General features: G+C 53.5%; 1 long non-coding RNA gene across 3 annotated transcripts; it reads right to left on the bottom strand.

Annotated features, from left to right (window-relative positions):
- Positions 1 to 209: 209 nt before the first annotated feature.
- Positions 210 to 2,829, bottom strand: LOC141567165 (uncharacterized). Of its 3 annotated transcripts, XR_016019689.1 has the most exons (4): positions 2,436 to 2,829; positions 2,145 to 2,247; positions 1,646 to 1,869; positions 210 to 1,424 (listed from the first exon to the last, which is right to left on the bottom strand). It is a non-coding gene; the product is annotated as an uncharacterized LOC141567165 (long non-coding RNA). The 3 variants fall into 3 exon arrangements; XR_012489597.2 differs by lacking the exon at positions 2,436 to 2,829 and having other exon boundaries at positions 211 to 1,424; positions 2,145 to 2,424; XR_012489604.2 differs by lacking the exon at positions 2,436 to 2,829 and having other exon boundaries at positions 215 to 1,424; positions 1,743 to 1,869; positions 2,145 to 2,410.
- Between the last annotated feature and the right edge of the window lie 14,126 nt (positions 2,830 to 16,955).

Raw genomic sequence — 16,955 nt, 5'->3', positions numbered from 1 at the left:
CTCTCGTTTCAGCCACAGCCCCACGTGCTGTTTTCCCATTCTCAGAATGGGGCGTCCTCTCGCACATCTCTGCCCCCCTTCGCCCTCCCCCCACTGTTCTCTCTGCTTGGAATGTACATGTGCATCTTGCTGACCTGGAGAACTCTGACTCAGTCTTGAATGAGAATCACTCAGGATGCTTTTGGTTGCAAGAAACCCATACATCAAGGACATTTATTTTTACTTTACAAAAATCTGCAGGTGAGTGGGCAGTGCGTGTTCCGGAGCTCAGCAAACACACGAGGGACCCAGTTCTCCCCATCCTCCCACGTGGCCTCCTCAGCGTGCTCACTTTCCCTTCCCAAATGGCTGCCACAGCACCAGGGACTGTACAGCTGGAGCGGGAAGCAGGAGAGTGGGGTACAAAGGGATTTTCTGCTCATATGCTTGTCTCTTGTCAGACAGGAAATATTTCCCAGAACCCTCCAGCAGACTTCCTCTGATGTCTGCTGACAGGAGGTGGACTGGCAGTGGACAGATGGATGGCCTCCAATGTGTGAAGTGGAGTTTGCCACATCCTGGTCCTGGCTGGGGGGGGGGGGGTTATTGTTAAGAATTTGTCACTAAAAATGCAATTATAGTGTTGGAAAGGACTTGGCAGAGTGAGGAAATCATTCACTTGCCCCAATAAACTCCTGGAAATTATTCACCCTAAGAAGAATGAGAAACAATGCTCTAGCAATTTGTTCTGCCAAGAAGCATTTGCCCGTGGAGTCTACTTCCCCCCACAAGTGGCAGGTGGTGGGCTCCAGCCTTCCATCTAAGACTCAGGCTGATCCATTGAGACCTGGGCTCTGGGAGCTGAAGGGGGGTGGAGGTCGACAGACACCATCCCGGCAGCCCTGCATCTTACTGGAAGGGAAACTGAGGCCTAGACAGGGACATGCTAGTGATAGAGGAGGTGGCACCTTATGCAATGTGCTATCATAGGGCCAGGCCCTTGCCACAGTCTTTATTAGGGCCTCCTCAGCATCCATTTTGTCCCTCCTCCCCCTAAGCGGTGGTCATGAGGTGTGGGAGGTGCCTGTCTCCATCTTAGCTCCAGCGTGAACGGCATTGGCCCGAGCCAGTAGGCACATTCCCACCGCTTCTATCACACTGGTGGATCCATAAAGACTGCCTAAGCCAACTAGTGCATGGAGACAAGTTATCCTCAGGGCAAAGCCAACATCCAAAGAACTGTAGGAAGAAAGAGTCACAGAGAAACAAACCTGGAGCCTTGATTAAACCATGCCTGAAGTCATTGTGCATTTTTGGAATTCTTGAAAACTTTGGAATTTTCTGTTACATGATCTAATCAATTCCCTATATAGTTGAGACTAGTTAGAAAGTTCGGTTTTCTGTTACTTGCAAAAGCATCCTTTCTGGTGTGAAATCTGACATCCCTGCAAAACAAACAAACAAATAAAAAAAAAACACCTCAGTTGCTTAAAACATAAGCTTGTGTTCTTGCTGTTGAATCCATGGCTTAGTTGGACAGTTCTGATGCATTCACATTTTGGAATAATCACATAGCTATTAAAAATGAAGGAACTTGAGCTACAAATGCCAACATGGATACATATGATGTTGAAACACATAAGCAAGGTACAGAAATGGTACTTACATTATACATTTCTGAAAAATCCAAAACCAGTGTCTAATAAGAAAAGGGGCATCTGGAGGGCTCCCTGGAGAACTGGGTGAGACCATGTGTCACTTGCCTCACTTCTTGCCTCCCAAGTTCTCCTTCCTCAAACTTCTTCAGACTGTGGGTGGCTCTCTGAGACCCAGTCTTATACTGAAGCGTCTGACCAGCTCAGCTCAGCTCCGTGTTGGTCTGCGGCGGTCCTAGGGCAGAGAGGGGAAAGCTAAGGCCTTACACTTTCATGGTGGGAGGTGCGCAACCTCTTTCGCCAAGAGGGCCCCCAGAATGGGCAAGGAGAGAGAGGTTCTGCAAGACATCTGGGGGCATTAGGAGACAGCCTGGATGCTGCAAGTGAAAATGACAGCCCTCCCCTCACCCACATGCAGATCCTCCTCCACCTGTTGCCCCTCCTGCCTCCGGGCACAGCTTTGAGGCCTTCTTTCTGAAGTCTTCTTCTACTTACAGTCTGATGTCATACCTCTCTCGTCCAGGCTGTTCCAGAGCTGTTTGTCTTCTCTTTTTCTCTCAAGGTCCCAAGAACTTTTAGTTGTTCTGTGTGTATCAACCTACTGAAACAAGATCTGGAAAGATGTAGGGGCTGAAAGATGATCTGGAAAGAAAGGACAGATGGAAAGAAGGAAGGAGGGAAGGAGAGGAAGAAGGAAAGGGAAGGGAGGGAGGGAAGTAAAGAGGGAGAGAGGGAGGGAGGAGAGGGAAGTGGGAGGGAGGAAGGGAGGAAGGCAGTTGGGTTAGGCTGAAGGGGCTGTACCTTCCAGTGTGTGTGTGCCCTGCTGTGCTCGGCACCCAGAGGTGGGCCTGGCATGCAGCAGGCCCTTGATTCATTTTGTTGACCGGCTGTGGAATTTTGTAGGGAAGATGGTGATGGTGACTGTCCCCTGATTTTTCTCCAAGTTGACACTGAAGTCCTTTGACTCGGTGTCCTGTGACACCTACCAGCAAGAGTGAAGGACTCTCTCTCTTCTCTGCATACCCCTGCCTCCATGGTGCCTTCAGATATGCTCAGACCTCTGCGGTCCAGTCGTGGCCAAAGGGTCCCCAAAGGATCCCTTTATCCTTGCCTCCACCCAGCTCCCCTGCTGCCGCCCTCACTGCTTAGGCTGCTTGCTAAAACCAGAGCCTGAGGCAGGGATTGGGTACCTGTGATTTACTGAGGGAGCATTTGGGAAAAACCTGGAAGGGAGGGAGAGAGGGCTGCAGGGGAAGAAAACAAGTGAGGATGTGGTTTCAGGAGAAGCCTTCCTCAGCCTGACCCCATGCTGCCCTCTCTCCCTCCCTTCCAGGTTTTTCCCAAATGCTCCCTCAGTAAATCCGGAGAGTGAAGGGCACTGTGGAGCCACCACCTTGGGGCAAGGGGACTGGACCTTGTAACAGTCAATCATTGCTCCTGGGGGTAGAGGCATAAGTGTTCCTGGTATTTATTTCCAGGTACTCAAAGGCACTTTTTCAGTCAAGGAGTGGCTATAAGCTCTTAGCTGGCACCCTCACAGTATCCTGAGGGATGGGTGCCCTGCCCTGCAAGGGGAATCTGGGCTTGGCACCAACAGCACCCACTGCTCTCACCAGTCTGGCTGTACCCACGTGCTGGAACCCGGGCCATGCATGCAGGTGGGGAGCTCCCTGGCCTTCTGCTCCTGTGCTGTGCAGAGTCGGTTCCCTAAGTTTTCTGGAGCCTCAATTTACTTTCAGTAGAAAGAGTGCCTGAGACTAAATGAGAGGCTGTGCATGTGAAAACATTGAGCACATTTTAAACATTGGGAAGTGTCAAACACTGCTCTGGCTTTCTGGCCTGTCTGAAAACCAGGAAGATCCGGCACCTTGGGTCCATAATCCTAGAGGGCCATAGGTCAGCTGGCTCAGGGCAACATGCCCTGCACCTGGCGCAGGGCTCCCTGTCTCCCCACAGGCCCCCTGCACCCACTCCCCTCATTTATGGCAGATGCTGACCTCTCTGACTTTTGCAGTTATAGCCTAAGTGACCCCACCGGCTTTTGCGCTCAGACATTCTGTCTCTGTATTTTAAGTGACATTCTTCTTACTGAGTACCTACTGTATGCAGCACTGCAGACACCTACTTTATGTCCACAGATCAGGTAAATCTCAACCTCTTATTTGAAACAAAACCAGAAAGCTTTCAGTCTTCTGGGAACAGGCACAGTGAGAGGGACACACAGATTTGGGTGGCCACCAGGGAGCTAGTGATGGATTCTCTCACACCCTGGTGACCCTCGGACACTGCCTGTTGTCCAGACCTCTCTGCTGAGCTCTGGACCACCACATCTGAGGCTTTTTCTTATTCTCACTGGGATGTGTCACGAACATCCCAGACCCAGCACATCCAGACTGAATCCACATCTCCCTGTGGGAGGAGGAAGGATGGGCTGTGGGGACCTTAGCACGCAATGCCACGTCTGGTGGCCTGTGTGCTTCTGGGACGGCTGGCTCCTCCTGGACTCTAGGGGCTGGGCCTTCTGCAGGCTGAGGCCACATAGCATGGTCTTCTACCTCCCCTCCCCACAGCCTGGGGCTGGTTGAGGATGGACAGAGTCTGGCCTGATTAAGGCCAGAACAGGGCTGGCTTGGGGAGGGGTGTGTGCATGTGCCCTGTAGAGGGCCTGCTGGGCACTCTTGTGCATGTGTCTATGGGAGTGTGCTAGTGGGGCAAGACGGGCAGGAGATCAGAAAGGAGACTGCTGTGCAATGCAGGCAGGAGGCGGTGGTGGCTTGGACCTGGATGGTTGCCATGGCAACCAAGAGCAAGGGATTGCAGCGAGATGGAGCAGAGAGAACCAAGAGTGCTTGGCTGAGAGGGTGGGCAGTCAGGATGGCTTCCAGGAATCGTCTGGGATCCCTGGTTGACTCGCAGCTGAGGGAGCACAGCGTCACCCACACTGTCCCCTTGGCTGGCCAGCTGTGTCCAGCCCCGCAGTGGGGAAGTACTCACTGACCCAGACTGCAGCAGCGGGGCAGCAAGGCCGCACTGCAGCTGTGTAGGAGGGTGTGAAAACCCACTGCAGGGCTGGCCAGGGCATGCACTCGGGCTCAGAGTCAGAGCCGTAACTGCCTCCCCTGCCCCATCTTGGGACCCTGGGACCCTAGGGTATCAGGAGCCAGGCCCCTTCTCTCTCCTAGAGGCCCTGGTAGTCCCTGGACTGAGCTAAGTCTCACTGAGGAGGATGCATCCTCCCTGCTGCCCAGAGTTCGCCTCTCCTGAGTGACCTTCTTCTGGGACCCACACCCAGGAGATGACCTCAGTCACTGTTCCTGCCCAATGATGTCATCAGGCCCAGGGCCGTCCCCCAGGGCTGGGGCACACAGTCCCCCTGCCGTCTCAGAGGCTCCTAACCTCTCTCTATCACACACAATACTCACACTCACACACATACACATACTCTCACAGTCACATTCTCACACGTATGCCAGAAGCTCACAATCTCCCACACCTATGTTTTCTCCCCTTGACACACTTTGTACTTATCCTCTTTCCCTGCTGGCCCCCAGTGCACACACTACCCAGTTACACACTCATACACACCCAACCAGTGACCCACATTCACACGCATGCACATGCAGTGCTGCACAGACACTCTGTCACGTCCGTGTTCTGACTGATGGCCGCCCTAGGATTACACATGTCATACATCCAACCTGCACACTCCCCTGTCCTGACCCAGTCATCTGCCCACCAGTGCACAGCTCTGAGTGAAATCACTCCTGATGTTCAGTCTCGTCCCCAAGTTCACACCTGCAAACCCGTGGGTCCCCTGTGACTTCCCCAGGGAGCTCTGAGACAATGAGAGTCACCCAAGGAGGCTGTGTCATCCCTCACCTCTGCAGGGCCGTCTTGGGGTCAGGGAGGAGTAGGCCTATGACCCAGAGTGCAGGCCAGCCCAGGAACAAAGTGGGAGACCCACTGGGCAGCCAACCGCAGGCCCGCGAGAGGGAGAGCGGAGTCCAGGTCAGAGCTGGCCGTGTGCTCCCATCACAGGAGGTGTCCAAGCACGGGCTACACACCTCCTTGATGGAGAAGGTATACGGTGGTGGGATTGAGGGGCTGGGGCAGGACCCAAGCTCAGGGGTGATGGAGGGGCCAGCTGGGGCCGGAAAGGGGCAGGAGGGAGGCCAGAGGGACAGGTAAGGTTGGGGCCAGCAGTCCCAGAGGGTGAGGGCTGTCTCGCCACGGCTGCCATAACTCATCTGGGTGGACAGTTTCCTTTCTCCTTTCTGATTTACTGCCTGCTTTGGAGGGGCGAGGCCCATTCTTTGAACTTCAAAGGGAGCAGTGAGTGAAGGCCTGACGGATGCCCAGGCAGTGGTAACAGCCCGCTGCGCCCAGGGCCTGTCCCCACCAGCCGGAGAAGTTCCTGGTCTGAGAAATTCCTGGTTCTGTGTCTGCCAGCCACTCCCTGAGCCTTGCCAAGCCTCAGCTCCCTGGTCTGTAAAATGTAGTCCCGGCTGCCTGGCCCCTGAGTGGACAGTGAAAGATTGAGCTCTTGCCCTTGTTTCCAGTGCCGAGGGCTGTGACATCCAGGGCTGTTCTAACTTCTCAGTCCTGTAAGCTCTATTCACGATGGAGAGGGGACTTGTCATTTCTTATAATTTTAGGAACTTTAGAAAAAACGAATCCATCACTCCTTTATCATCTTCACAAAGACAGAGCGAAGGAAGCATTCTTGTTTGGTTTTTTTCTTTCCCTCTTTGGCAAGTGGGTAAACTGAGGCCCAGAGACATTAGGTCTGCCTCCTAACCACAGAGAGACCGCTGGCCCCGGTCCCTGGTCTCTCCCCAGAACTGCCCATGGCTTGTGCACCTGGGGTTAAGAGTCGGCCAGTGTTTGCTTGTTGAGTTTTTCATTCCTGTCACTGAAGGGTTAGCTGGCTGGGGCTCTGCCACTGTACCCTGTGTAACTGCAGGCTGCCCTTCCCATCGCTGGGCCTCAGTTTCCCCATCTGTAGGAAAGGGTTGTATACCCGTGCTCTTACACTCATTTGAAAATAACTCCAAGCTGCACAGCAGGGGCCTTAGTGCTTGAGTCAGACCTTCAGATGTGTTTTCCTTGTTGTTCCCCGAGTTGTTTAAAACATTCAGGGCAGGTGTTGGTCAGTGTTAAAAAATAGGAGGTTTCCCATAAAAATCTGGGTTTCCACCTTTCCTTAAAGAATCAGAAACTTTGGTCATGCTGGTGCTCCCAGCAGCTAACTGCTGGCTGGAGTTGGGAGCCATTCCCTGTTAGGTAGAGGACATGTCCTCTAGTCCCCAAACCCCTTCAGCCAGTGCCCTCATTGATGTGCTCTGCCTGGCCATGGAGACACCTAACTTGTCTGATTGAACTTGCTTTGAAATCCCTGCCTTGTTTTTCACATGCTGTGTGACCTTCGGCAAGTCACTTAGCCTCTCTGAGCATGTGGCACCCAGAGAGGCTCAGCACAGGCCTTCTCAGCATTTTGTCTGTGCAGTCATGGCTGACTGCAGCTAAGCATGGTGCGGGCAGTAGGAGGAGAGCTCAGGGCCTTGCCCTCAGAGCTGAAATACCGGGACCAGCTAACATCAGAGGGAGGCATGTGCCATGGGGCTGGCGAGGCCTGTGAAGCCAGAGGAGGTTAAGGCCTGGTCCTGACACTTCCCAGCTGTGTGATCTTGGGAAAGTCACTTAACCTTTCTAGCTCCATTTCTGTGGGCTGTTCTTCCCTTGAAGTCTCCTGACAGGGTAGTTGTGAGGATGTACGTGGGTTAATGTGGGGGAGTGAGGCCAGGGAGCTTAGGGGCCACAAAGAGGCCCCTGAGGATGGGCCAGGCACTGAGAGGGCTCGCAAGGAGTCCGGGAACAGAGGGGGGTTTGGACAGGAGGGTCCAAAGATCAGGGGGAGGGAAGTGTGGGAACGAGGGAGAGGACTTGGTCATTCTGCAGCTGGTCTGGGGGGGCTGGGGGCGGACTGGGGGCCCCAGAGGGCTGAGGAAGTGGCCTGAGACACTCAGGCCAACCTGGCAGTGGGGAGCCAGGGAGTCCTTTGGCAAGGGGACACTTGTCTCTCTCTGAAGCCAGTTGTTACGTAAAAGGATGCACTTAATGCCCCCCATTTTGGGGTTGATAAAAATACTCTTCTCCAAAGCATTACGTAGGGCCCATGAGCAGGGCGGTGCCATTCTTTGCAGGTTGGCTTTGGGTCTTTTAACTCAAATCCCCACCTGCCCTCCTGGTCCCCCCTGGATGTCAAGCGATTCCTGAAGACTTGCTCAGGTGAAATGAGCCGGGGCTTTGTGACTTGGGCTCAGAGCCCGGCTCCACCCGGTGGCTCCTGGCAGACTTCCTCGCACCCATTGAGCCTCTGTTTCCTCATCCTGGACACTTAGGGATGAAGCACCTAGAAGCTTGGAAGTGTCCTTATCGTGTAGGCATGCTCTGGTTTCTCATCCTCAAAGGTGTTTTTGTAGAAGAGGGGAATAGGGGCACTTGCCTCCACCCCTGTTCGGCGAGCTTGAATTGAGACTTGTTTGTGTAGCCTGTTGGGGGGCAGCGGGAGGGGACCCTCCCGAGCTGTCTTTTGGTGCTGCCACAGTGCAGACACCACAAAGACAAAACGCCACCCCCCCCCACCCCCCGATCATTCCCCGTGTGCAGGGCCTCCTGTGGGCCCCACAGAGCAGACACGTCAGGCAGACAGGAGGGACCTGCACCCCAAATGCAGCCGCGCGGCACAGCAGCCCCCTCAGCTGACACCGAGAGAGGAGCTGCTTCATCAGAGGGAAAGCCTCGGCTGGGAATGTGTGCTGTCGTTTAGGAATGATTTGGGGGCCATAAATTTTCAGTAGCGAAGCAACCTTCAGAGTTTTCATAACGCTGAAGAGTTGAGACTTGTCTCGAGGGGTAACAATTTCACCTGAGTAATGCACCAGCTCCAACTATTTGTTATTGCAGAGATGGATTTTTTTTCCCCCTTAAGGTGGAATCCTCCTCAAATTTCATGCTCTGCTTTAACTTGTTTTATTTCACCTGGAACTTGAATAAAAGTAGCCCACGAGATGTACGAATGGTGGAGGAAGCAAGGAGGGCAGGACGCTGGCTGAGCGTTGACTGGAGCGGGGCCTGGCTCTGGGCCTCGGGCAGCCCCCTCAGGCCGGGCCCCGCACTAGGATGGGTGGTGCGGACCCTCCTGCCCCAGGAATCCTCATGACGGATCTCACAGGCATCTGGCCCCCTGCCCAAAGCCTCACAGGTGGGCATTTGGGAGCCAAGATTCAAATTCAGGGCTGTGTGATTTGAAAGTTCATTTTGGGAGAGAAATCCATTTGAGGCAAATCTCTTGAATCTCTGCTCAGAACTCACAGTCTGCAGCTTATCTCCAGTGGCCAAGATAATGCTCTCTCCAGCTGAAGTGCCCACTTCGAGTGTGAACAAGATTGCAGGGTGGGGATGTTTAACATAGTTGATTCTGGGCCACTTTGAGTCTCCTCAAGCCCCTTAGAAGCCCTGTTTCCATGCCAACCATTGCTGTGCCATTCACGGGCATTTTTATCGACTCACTAGACCTGGCCCTGAAAGCATGCCAAAGGGAACAGCTTCTGCTTAGAAGTGCTCATTTGCATGTCATTTGCATATCCAGTAATTTTTCTGGATTCTTCCAAAACAGGGGCCAGCTGACACAGTGAATGCATTGTTTCTAGTCCATGACTTGGCTGAATAAAAGGGTCTCAAAATTGTGCTATATGTTGGTGGAGGGGCTGAGGCCACTGAGCCCAGAGAAGGGTGGACTCTGGGGCCCCATCGCTGATCCCCAGTCCCTGATGGTGGATCTGAGGGCCCAGACACAAAGCGGGGTTCAGTGGGGGGAGGGGAGAGCCCAGGAAAGGCAGAGCCCTGCTCAGAGCCAGCCAGAACGTGCTGCGGGCAGAGCTGTTGGGACAGAGTTCTTTGTTTCTGTGAACACCCACCTTTATTAGCACCATTAGGAACCGTGTTATGTTGTTCCACATTGTCCTGTGCGTGACGTGTGGTTGTGCTGTCCTACAAATGAAGAAAGGGGAAGTCACTTGCTCTGCCAGGTAAGAGGTCCACTAGCGATGGTGGCATGTGAATGCCAGGGGAAAGGCAGGATGTGGGAAGCTCTGGAGGCACTCCAGGATGGGGACAAAGCTGTGTGTGTGTGTGTGTGGGTGTGGGTGTGGGGGTGAGTGGTATTAGTTGGCTAGGGCTGCGTAACAAAGGACCACAAACTGGGCGGTCTAAACAACAGACATTTCCTCGCAGTTTCAGAGGCTGGAAGACTGAGATGCAGGTGTCTGCAGGGTTGGTTACTTTGAGGCCTCGGTCTTTGGCGTGTAGACAGACGTCTTCTCCCTGTGTCTTCACACGGTCTTCCCTCCGAGTCCTCATCTCTTCTTATAAGGACCCCAGTCAGACTGGATCAGGGCCTACCCGTTTGACCCCATTTTAACCTAATCACCTCTTCAAAGACCCCGTCTCCAAAAACAGTCACATTAGAGATCTGGGGGTTAAACATTAACATTTGAATTTTGGGGAACACAACTCACCCCCAAACAGTGGATATTGTCATGTGGGTGTCAGTGGGAACACTGAGCAGGGAATGAAGAAGTAAGGGGGTGGGCAGACAGGAGCCCGTTTATGGAGTCTTAAATGCCAGGTTGAGGGTCAGGTCCACAGTCACCAAAGTAGGGAGCTTAGGGTGCAAAGGGCATTTGGAGCCCACGTGGCTGGTGCCAGCGGGATTGGACTGGCACGGGGCTACCCGAGGAATGACTGTCTCTTCCAGTAGTGACACATGGCTTGGGAGTGGGGTTCCCTTTGCATAGGACAGTTTTCTGGGGGCTGATGGCCTTCCAATCTAAAGAAAGTCACTTGGTCACTTTGCCTGGTTTTCCTCCAAAAGCAGAGCGTGAGGCAAGGGCTTAGGACCTGGAGGTTTAGTTTAGGGTGTGACCCCTGGGACTAGGAGGGGAGGACTGGGGTAATGCAGGGGAGGGGGAAGCCAGGGGGCTCTATTGAGCCAATCGCTGGTGGGCGCAACTGAGACTTAATCCTGCCGTCCACCCCCTGAGGAGTGTCCACCCCCTATGCAGAGCTGGTTGTCCCAGCCACCATTGGACTGAAGACGTGGCCCAGAGCATGTGAGGCAGGGGACAGCAGTGTCTGATACACCGTCCAAGCTGGTAAGAAGTGTGACACCTGCTTTAGGGAGCCAGGTCCTTGCTGACATTCACTTCTTGCCAGACACTTACCAGTGGGTCCCCCGTGCCAGCTTCTCTGCTGTGCTAGGCTGAGCATATGGCGATGCTGGGGGCTCTGGGAAACAACACAGGGGACAAGTGGCCTCCTTAGTGAGGCGTGTTGGGAGGAAGCCTGCACAGACTCTGGGGCAGGCACTTGCCATTTCTACCCGAGGGGAGGGAAGTGTCATGAAGGTGACCTGGACCCGAATTCTGGAGGATGCGTAGGTTTGTTCCAGGCAGAATGCTGGTATCCAGGCCGAGGGAGTGTGGACAGAGGCTCCTGTGGGCACCTCGAGACCCTAGTGCTGAACTCAGACGTGCTTCCATTCTTCTTGGGCACACGGATAGGTGCACCTCTCAGGTTGGCCTGTACTTAGTGGCTGCGTTTCAGCCCCTGGACCTGGGGTAGAAGTGACTCGTACATACCACTGGGTGGAGAAATTTCCTAGGAAGATGGAGTCCAAGTGGGCACACCTTGAATGCCCACCTGCTGCTTGTGCTGCTGCCACACCCTCGAGACCACGAAAGGATGCTTTTCCCCTCACCTACCTGCCCACCCCCAGGCCCCCACAGCCCCACAGACTTGCCCAACCTCCACACTGAGGGCCGCAGGGGGCACTGGAGGCGGACACAGCATTGTTGAACCCTCCCATTTCTCAGATGATGGAGGAGCGGAGCTGGGAACCACAGGAGGGTGACGGGCGGTGACAGTCAAGGCATACGCTGAGTTTTAATTCTGGGTTTGAGCCCTGGCTGCTATGCACCCCCCGTCGGAGCCAGTGCCCACCCCGAGCCGCCCACCTGCTCCACCTTGCTGCAGAGCACAGCTGTCGTCTCTTGCATGCTTGCATTAAATGATCCAACCACTGGTGTGTCGCTTCTTCTGCTAGCCTTCCCCAAATATTTGCTGAGGCCCTACTGTGTACCAGGCCCCATGAGGTCCTCCCAGAGCCAACAGCCTCTGAGGAGAGCAGACATCACATGCACAAATTGACATACAAGTGCAACTTCTAGGGAGGTGGGAGGGCTAAGGAGGCAGATAGGATTTCCCCAGTGAAATGGGAGCCATAGGAAGTTTGAGAGCAGGGGGGATGCATTGTGATGATAGTTTTAAAAGATCGCTCTTACTGCTGAATGGAGAAGAGACTGCAGGAGGGGAGAGTGAAGGTAGGGAGACGAATGAGCCCTGAAAGAGAGGATGGTAGCCAGGACTGGGCACTCAGCTTTGAGAAGTCATGGCTTGGGGAGAAATTTGGGGAGAAGTAAAATCAGGAAGACTTGGCAGTGATATGGGGAGGGTGAGAGGAGATGAAGGAGCACAAGTGATCTTCTAGGATTCTGGCTTGCACCCCTTGGTGGCTAGAGGTGCCACTTACTAAGAAGGGCAAGAAAGCAGCATGAACAAATTTTCAGTTCACTCTGGAACATGAAAGATTGGACAGAGTTGCCTTAAGAGGAGAGGAAAAATGGCATTTGGATATGTATGTATGGGGATGAGAAGAGGTCTCCCTTCTCTCCCACAGTCCTTCCACAAGTACCTCTGTGTGCCTTTGGCATGCCTGTTCCAGAGCTGGAAAGAGTCCTGAGATGGAAAGAGAGTTTCTTCCTGGACTTCTAGAGCTTGTGGTCCACTGGGATCCCTGTTCAGTCATCAGTAATATCACATAGGGTGTAGGCTTAGTTGCTGGGATAAAGAAACCCCAAAACATAGTGGCTGAAACAGGACAGAGATGGAAGACACTGGGAGGGTTGGAAATAGATTCTTTACTTCTCTCACTTTATGGTCCAATAAGGTGTTCCAGGCCTGGGAGGGGACTCTGGCATCCTCAAGAAGTCCATTTCCAAGTTCAAGGTCACCTTTGCACAGTCAATGAGAAGGCATGCCCAATCCTTTCATGGGTACCACGAGAAGTAGACACATCTCTTTGGCTGACCTTCCATTGACCAGGACCAATTTAATACCCACAGACCTATACTGCAATCTAATGCTGCAAGAGAGGCTGGGAGATTCAGTCTCCAGGGAGATGGCATGGTGGCCATGTTTCCAGGTAACCTTTAGAGGACTCTTACTAACAGGAAGAGGGAAGTGTGGGGACTTTTGTACAGTCTGTTGTCCCTGCCTTGCTGTCTGGATGTTGAAAGCCATGCAGTACCTCTGGGGTGATATCTCCCATGTAGTGTCCCAAGATGACATGCAGCAGAGTTTTCTGAGGTATGGAAGGCCCTCTGAGAACCACAAATGTTCATTTCAGTATGCTGGTTGGCTTCAGGCTCAGTCTGGCCAACCTGATCATGAGGCCTTGTTGGAGATTCTGCTGTGTGCCTTTATGAAGAAGTCCCTGAATCCCCTCAGCAGCAGCCCCACCATGTATTCTTCCAACCTGACTTGCACACCTCCCCTGATGGGATACTCACTCCCTTACTGGTACCCTTTCTGTTTCTCTGGACTCCCTGACTGGGAGAAATCTCTCATCATCAGGAACTCTGATTTCCCTCTGTGGCTATCCAGCCAATCTCCTCATTCCCCAGCTGTCAGTCCTGACTCTGCCTTCTGATGTCCTTTGCGCCAGGATAATCCTGCAGAAATTGGGGGTGAATAATGGAGGCCTCTAAAACTGCTTCTCCATCAGTGAAAGAGAAATGTGTGGCTGTCTGAGATTCCTGGGCATACAAGCCCTCATGGACAAGGAATCCCTCAATCCTACGTGCTGCGATGCTGGGGACAGGCACTGTTTGTGGGCCATGTCCAGTTGTGTGACCTTGGGCATGTTGCTTCAGCTCACTGGCCTTCACTTTCCTTGTTTTAAAAATGGGAATTAGAAGTTAAGGGGTGGTTCTGATTTCCAGCTCCGGCTTTTCCTAGCTCTGGACCTGGGGCCAGGTGCGCCACCTGTCTGGGCCTCAGTTTCCCCATCTTTAAAGTGGAGGTAATGATGGACAGCACTGACCTCACAGAGCTGTTGGGAGTCTTGAGGAATCTCAGGCTTGTAGAGTTTGCATGGAGCTGGGCCTGCCTCTGGAGCAACGCTATTTCCACATGGTAACCAGAGTTCTTTTTTTCAAATGGCTTGTGCTACCCCTTGGCCCTTTCCTGCCGTTTCCTCCCTGCGCCTAATTCAGTGAGCTAGTATCATTCTGGGTTTTGAGCTCCAAAAGCCTAGGCCCACTGGGAATGAAAGGTCTCATGGGGGGCCTATAAAAAGGTTGTGAGAGTTTACTGTATGCCAAGTACTGTTCTAATGGCTCTGCACACATTATCTTCTGGAATCCTAGTGCCAACCTATCAGGCAAGTACTCTTATTATTTCATTTCACAGATGAGAGAACCGAGGCACAGAGAGGCTGTGTGTGCTGCCCTAGGGCACACAGCTAGTGATGGCAGGGGCAGTGTGACTTTGGGGCTCTCGGATTCTTCCCACTGTACTGTTCTGCTGTATACTGCACTGGGAGCCCAGAGTCCCCAGCAGGCTCTCCCAACACTGAGGGAGGTTTCCCAGGTTCCAGAGTAGGGTGGAGACTCTCCTAGCTCTCAGGTGGGCTCTGATAACAGATGGCCTTGGTCTGCCACCCATAGGAGCGGTGGCTGATGGAGTCCCCTGCTGGCAGAGTGAGGAAAGGCAGGGGACCAGGAGAGATGCTGGCCTGCAGCAGGCCTGGAGGCGGGTTGGAGAGGTGCCCCCAAAGACAGGATCGAAGGGTTCATGTCTCCAGGGCTCCGGGAAGGGCGGGCATACCCAAATTAACCGATGTTCAATCTCTGTCAGAGTAGGACTCAAAAAATGAATTTGAGATATAAAAAAATCTTTAAAAAAATTTATTGAACATCGGGGGCTGTGGCTTGAGTGTCATCCAAGCTCTATGCAGTGTATGTCCATGATTATCATCTTATTGCTGCTACTGTGCAGCTATGGAGGCAACACAGAATTGAGTGCGTACGTGTGGCATGCATGTGTGTGTGCTTTCTGAATACGTGCATGTATGTGGATGCCTTCCCTGGTGGTGTGTTGCCTGCACCCAGCCTGGCTGTGCAGACACCCTCTTTCTCTGTCCCCAACCCCCAGAACACTGTTTTGTTTCTCACCCTTTCATATTCAAATGTCAGCGTGGCTCCCAGCATGCCCTAGGGATTTATGGGCTGATTGTGTATTGTTGGAGAGAGGTGAGTGGGTGAGCTCATCACTGGGTTTGTGATGGTAATTCCTGCCTGAGCCTGGGACTGGGGGCCCCCCATCTGCTTCAGAGGGGCTCACTCCACCCCACGCCTGTCATTGCCTGGGTGCCAAAGACATTCATTCAATCCAGAAATATGGAAGAATACAAACAACAACAGCTGACCTTTTTTTTATGGGAGTGATGGTGGCAGACTCAGTTGTAAGCCCTCTTTACGTTTCACCTCTTTGTAGCTCCATTCTAATGGATGGAGGAGGAAACTGAGGCGAGGAAGATGCCCGATACCCACCACACTGACTGTCGTCCTCCTGACTAGTGTCTGGCTCATAGTGGGCTACTGGTGCCCGGGGCTAGGGGTGGGTGGAAAGGGCAGAGCCGCATGGGGAGGCTGGGTGCCCTCCTCCCCGCTCCCTGTCAATCCCGTTCCTGCCCAGGCTCTCTATCCCTCGTCTGCACCATTCTTTCCCGCACTATTACTTGCATTTGTCCTGACCTCATCCCCTGTGTCCTCAGGCCTGGTCTCCCTGCCTCCTGGAGGCTCCCCCATCCTCAGCACAGCTGCTGGGGTGTCCTTCCTAAAACTTCCACCCCTCCTCGGCTTATGCCTTCCATGCCTCCCCATTGTGCTTGAATCAAATCTCAAATGTCTCCTGATATTTACAGCCAAACTGGAATCAGGCTCTGACCCCCAGCCTCAGCAGCACTGTTCTGGGGCAGGTGGAGCAGCCAGGAGGCAGAGCTGGGACCAGTACTGAGCTCCCCAATGGGAGAGGCACGTAAGTTAGGCTGCTGGACACTTGGACTGGACTTGGACCTGCGCCAGGTGTCCACCTGGGAGGTGAGGATTCAGGCAGGAGCAGCTGGGAACAACTGCTTCCCTCCTCAGCTGCAGACTGGCCCCACTGGAGGCTGCTCAGGCACTCACCCTCAATATCCTGGGCCTCTCAGATCTCAGATGTCCGTACTGCACCCCTGCCTGCAGAGGGGAGGAGAAGGGGTCCAGGCTGTGGGCCACACAGAGGAAGCCAGAGATTCATGGACCCAAAGGGCTGGGTGGCCACTTGCCTGCAGTAGCCATGGGGCAGGCAGAAAGGTGGGGTGAGGTGGAGTTTTGGAATCAGATATGCCTGGGTGCTTCTTCCTTCTCTATCAACTGCTAAGTCAGCCAAACTCTTGATGCCTCAGTTTCCTCATCTGAGAAATGGGAAATCCCACCACGTCACACAGTTGCTGCTAATGTCAAGAGGTTCCATCAAAGAAGGGCCTGCACTGAGAAGGGCTGATTTTCTTTCTTTTAAATAAAAATGGCAGTTTATAAAATGCAATTTGATCACCTGTGCATTTGGGACCCTCATTTTTCTGAGTGTAGTCCTGGGATGCCATCTCCTTTTGCCTGTGTGATCTCTCTGAGCCTCAGTTTTCCCATCCACAAAAAGGGCATAGTGATGGTCCCTGCTTTGATGTGGGGGTCTGAGGACCAAGCGAGGTGAAGCTGTCAGCACGCAGCTGGCTCGTGTCCTCCCCGAGTGCGCTTCTTCCCACCAGCCAGTCTGCCTGCCTCCCCTGCCCTGCCCTACTCTGCCCTGCCCTGTCCTGGGGCTTGGATGTCACAGAGGTGCCTTCACTGCTCTGCTGGCTGAGAGGGAAGAAGGCGGAGGGATCCTGTTACTGCCGGGCGGGTCCAACTGCCCGACCATGGGCATTGCATTAACCTCAGCCAGGGACATCACCATCTGTCCAAACAGTGAGGAATGGTGGCCCACTGCCTGGGCTTCTGAAGTCACATAACATCACATGCTCCTTCTCAAATACTCACCGACAGACTCACCGGGCCAGTCCTGCCCTCTCTGGCTTCAGTCTTCCCATCTGTACAAGGG

The sequence above is a fragment of the Rhinolophus sinicus genome, chromosome 17 (genome assembly GCF_057876585.1).
Source record: "Rhinolophus sinicus isolate RSI-liver-muscle chromosome 17, RSI-T2T, whole genome shotgun sequence".
NCBI classification, from domain to species: Eukaryota; Metazoa; Chordata; class Mammalia; order Chiroptera; family Rhinolophidae; genus Rhinolophus; species Rhinolophus sinicus.
The sequence above is the reverse complement of the archived record's forward strand: the minus strand, read 5'-3'. Positions and strand labels throughout refer to the sequence as shown.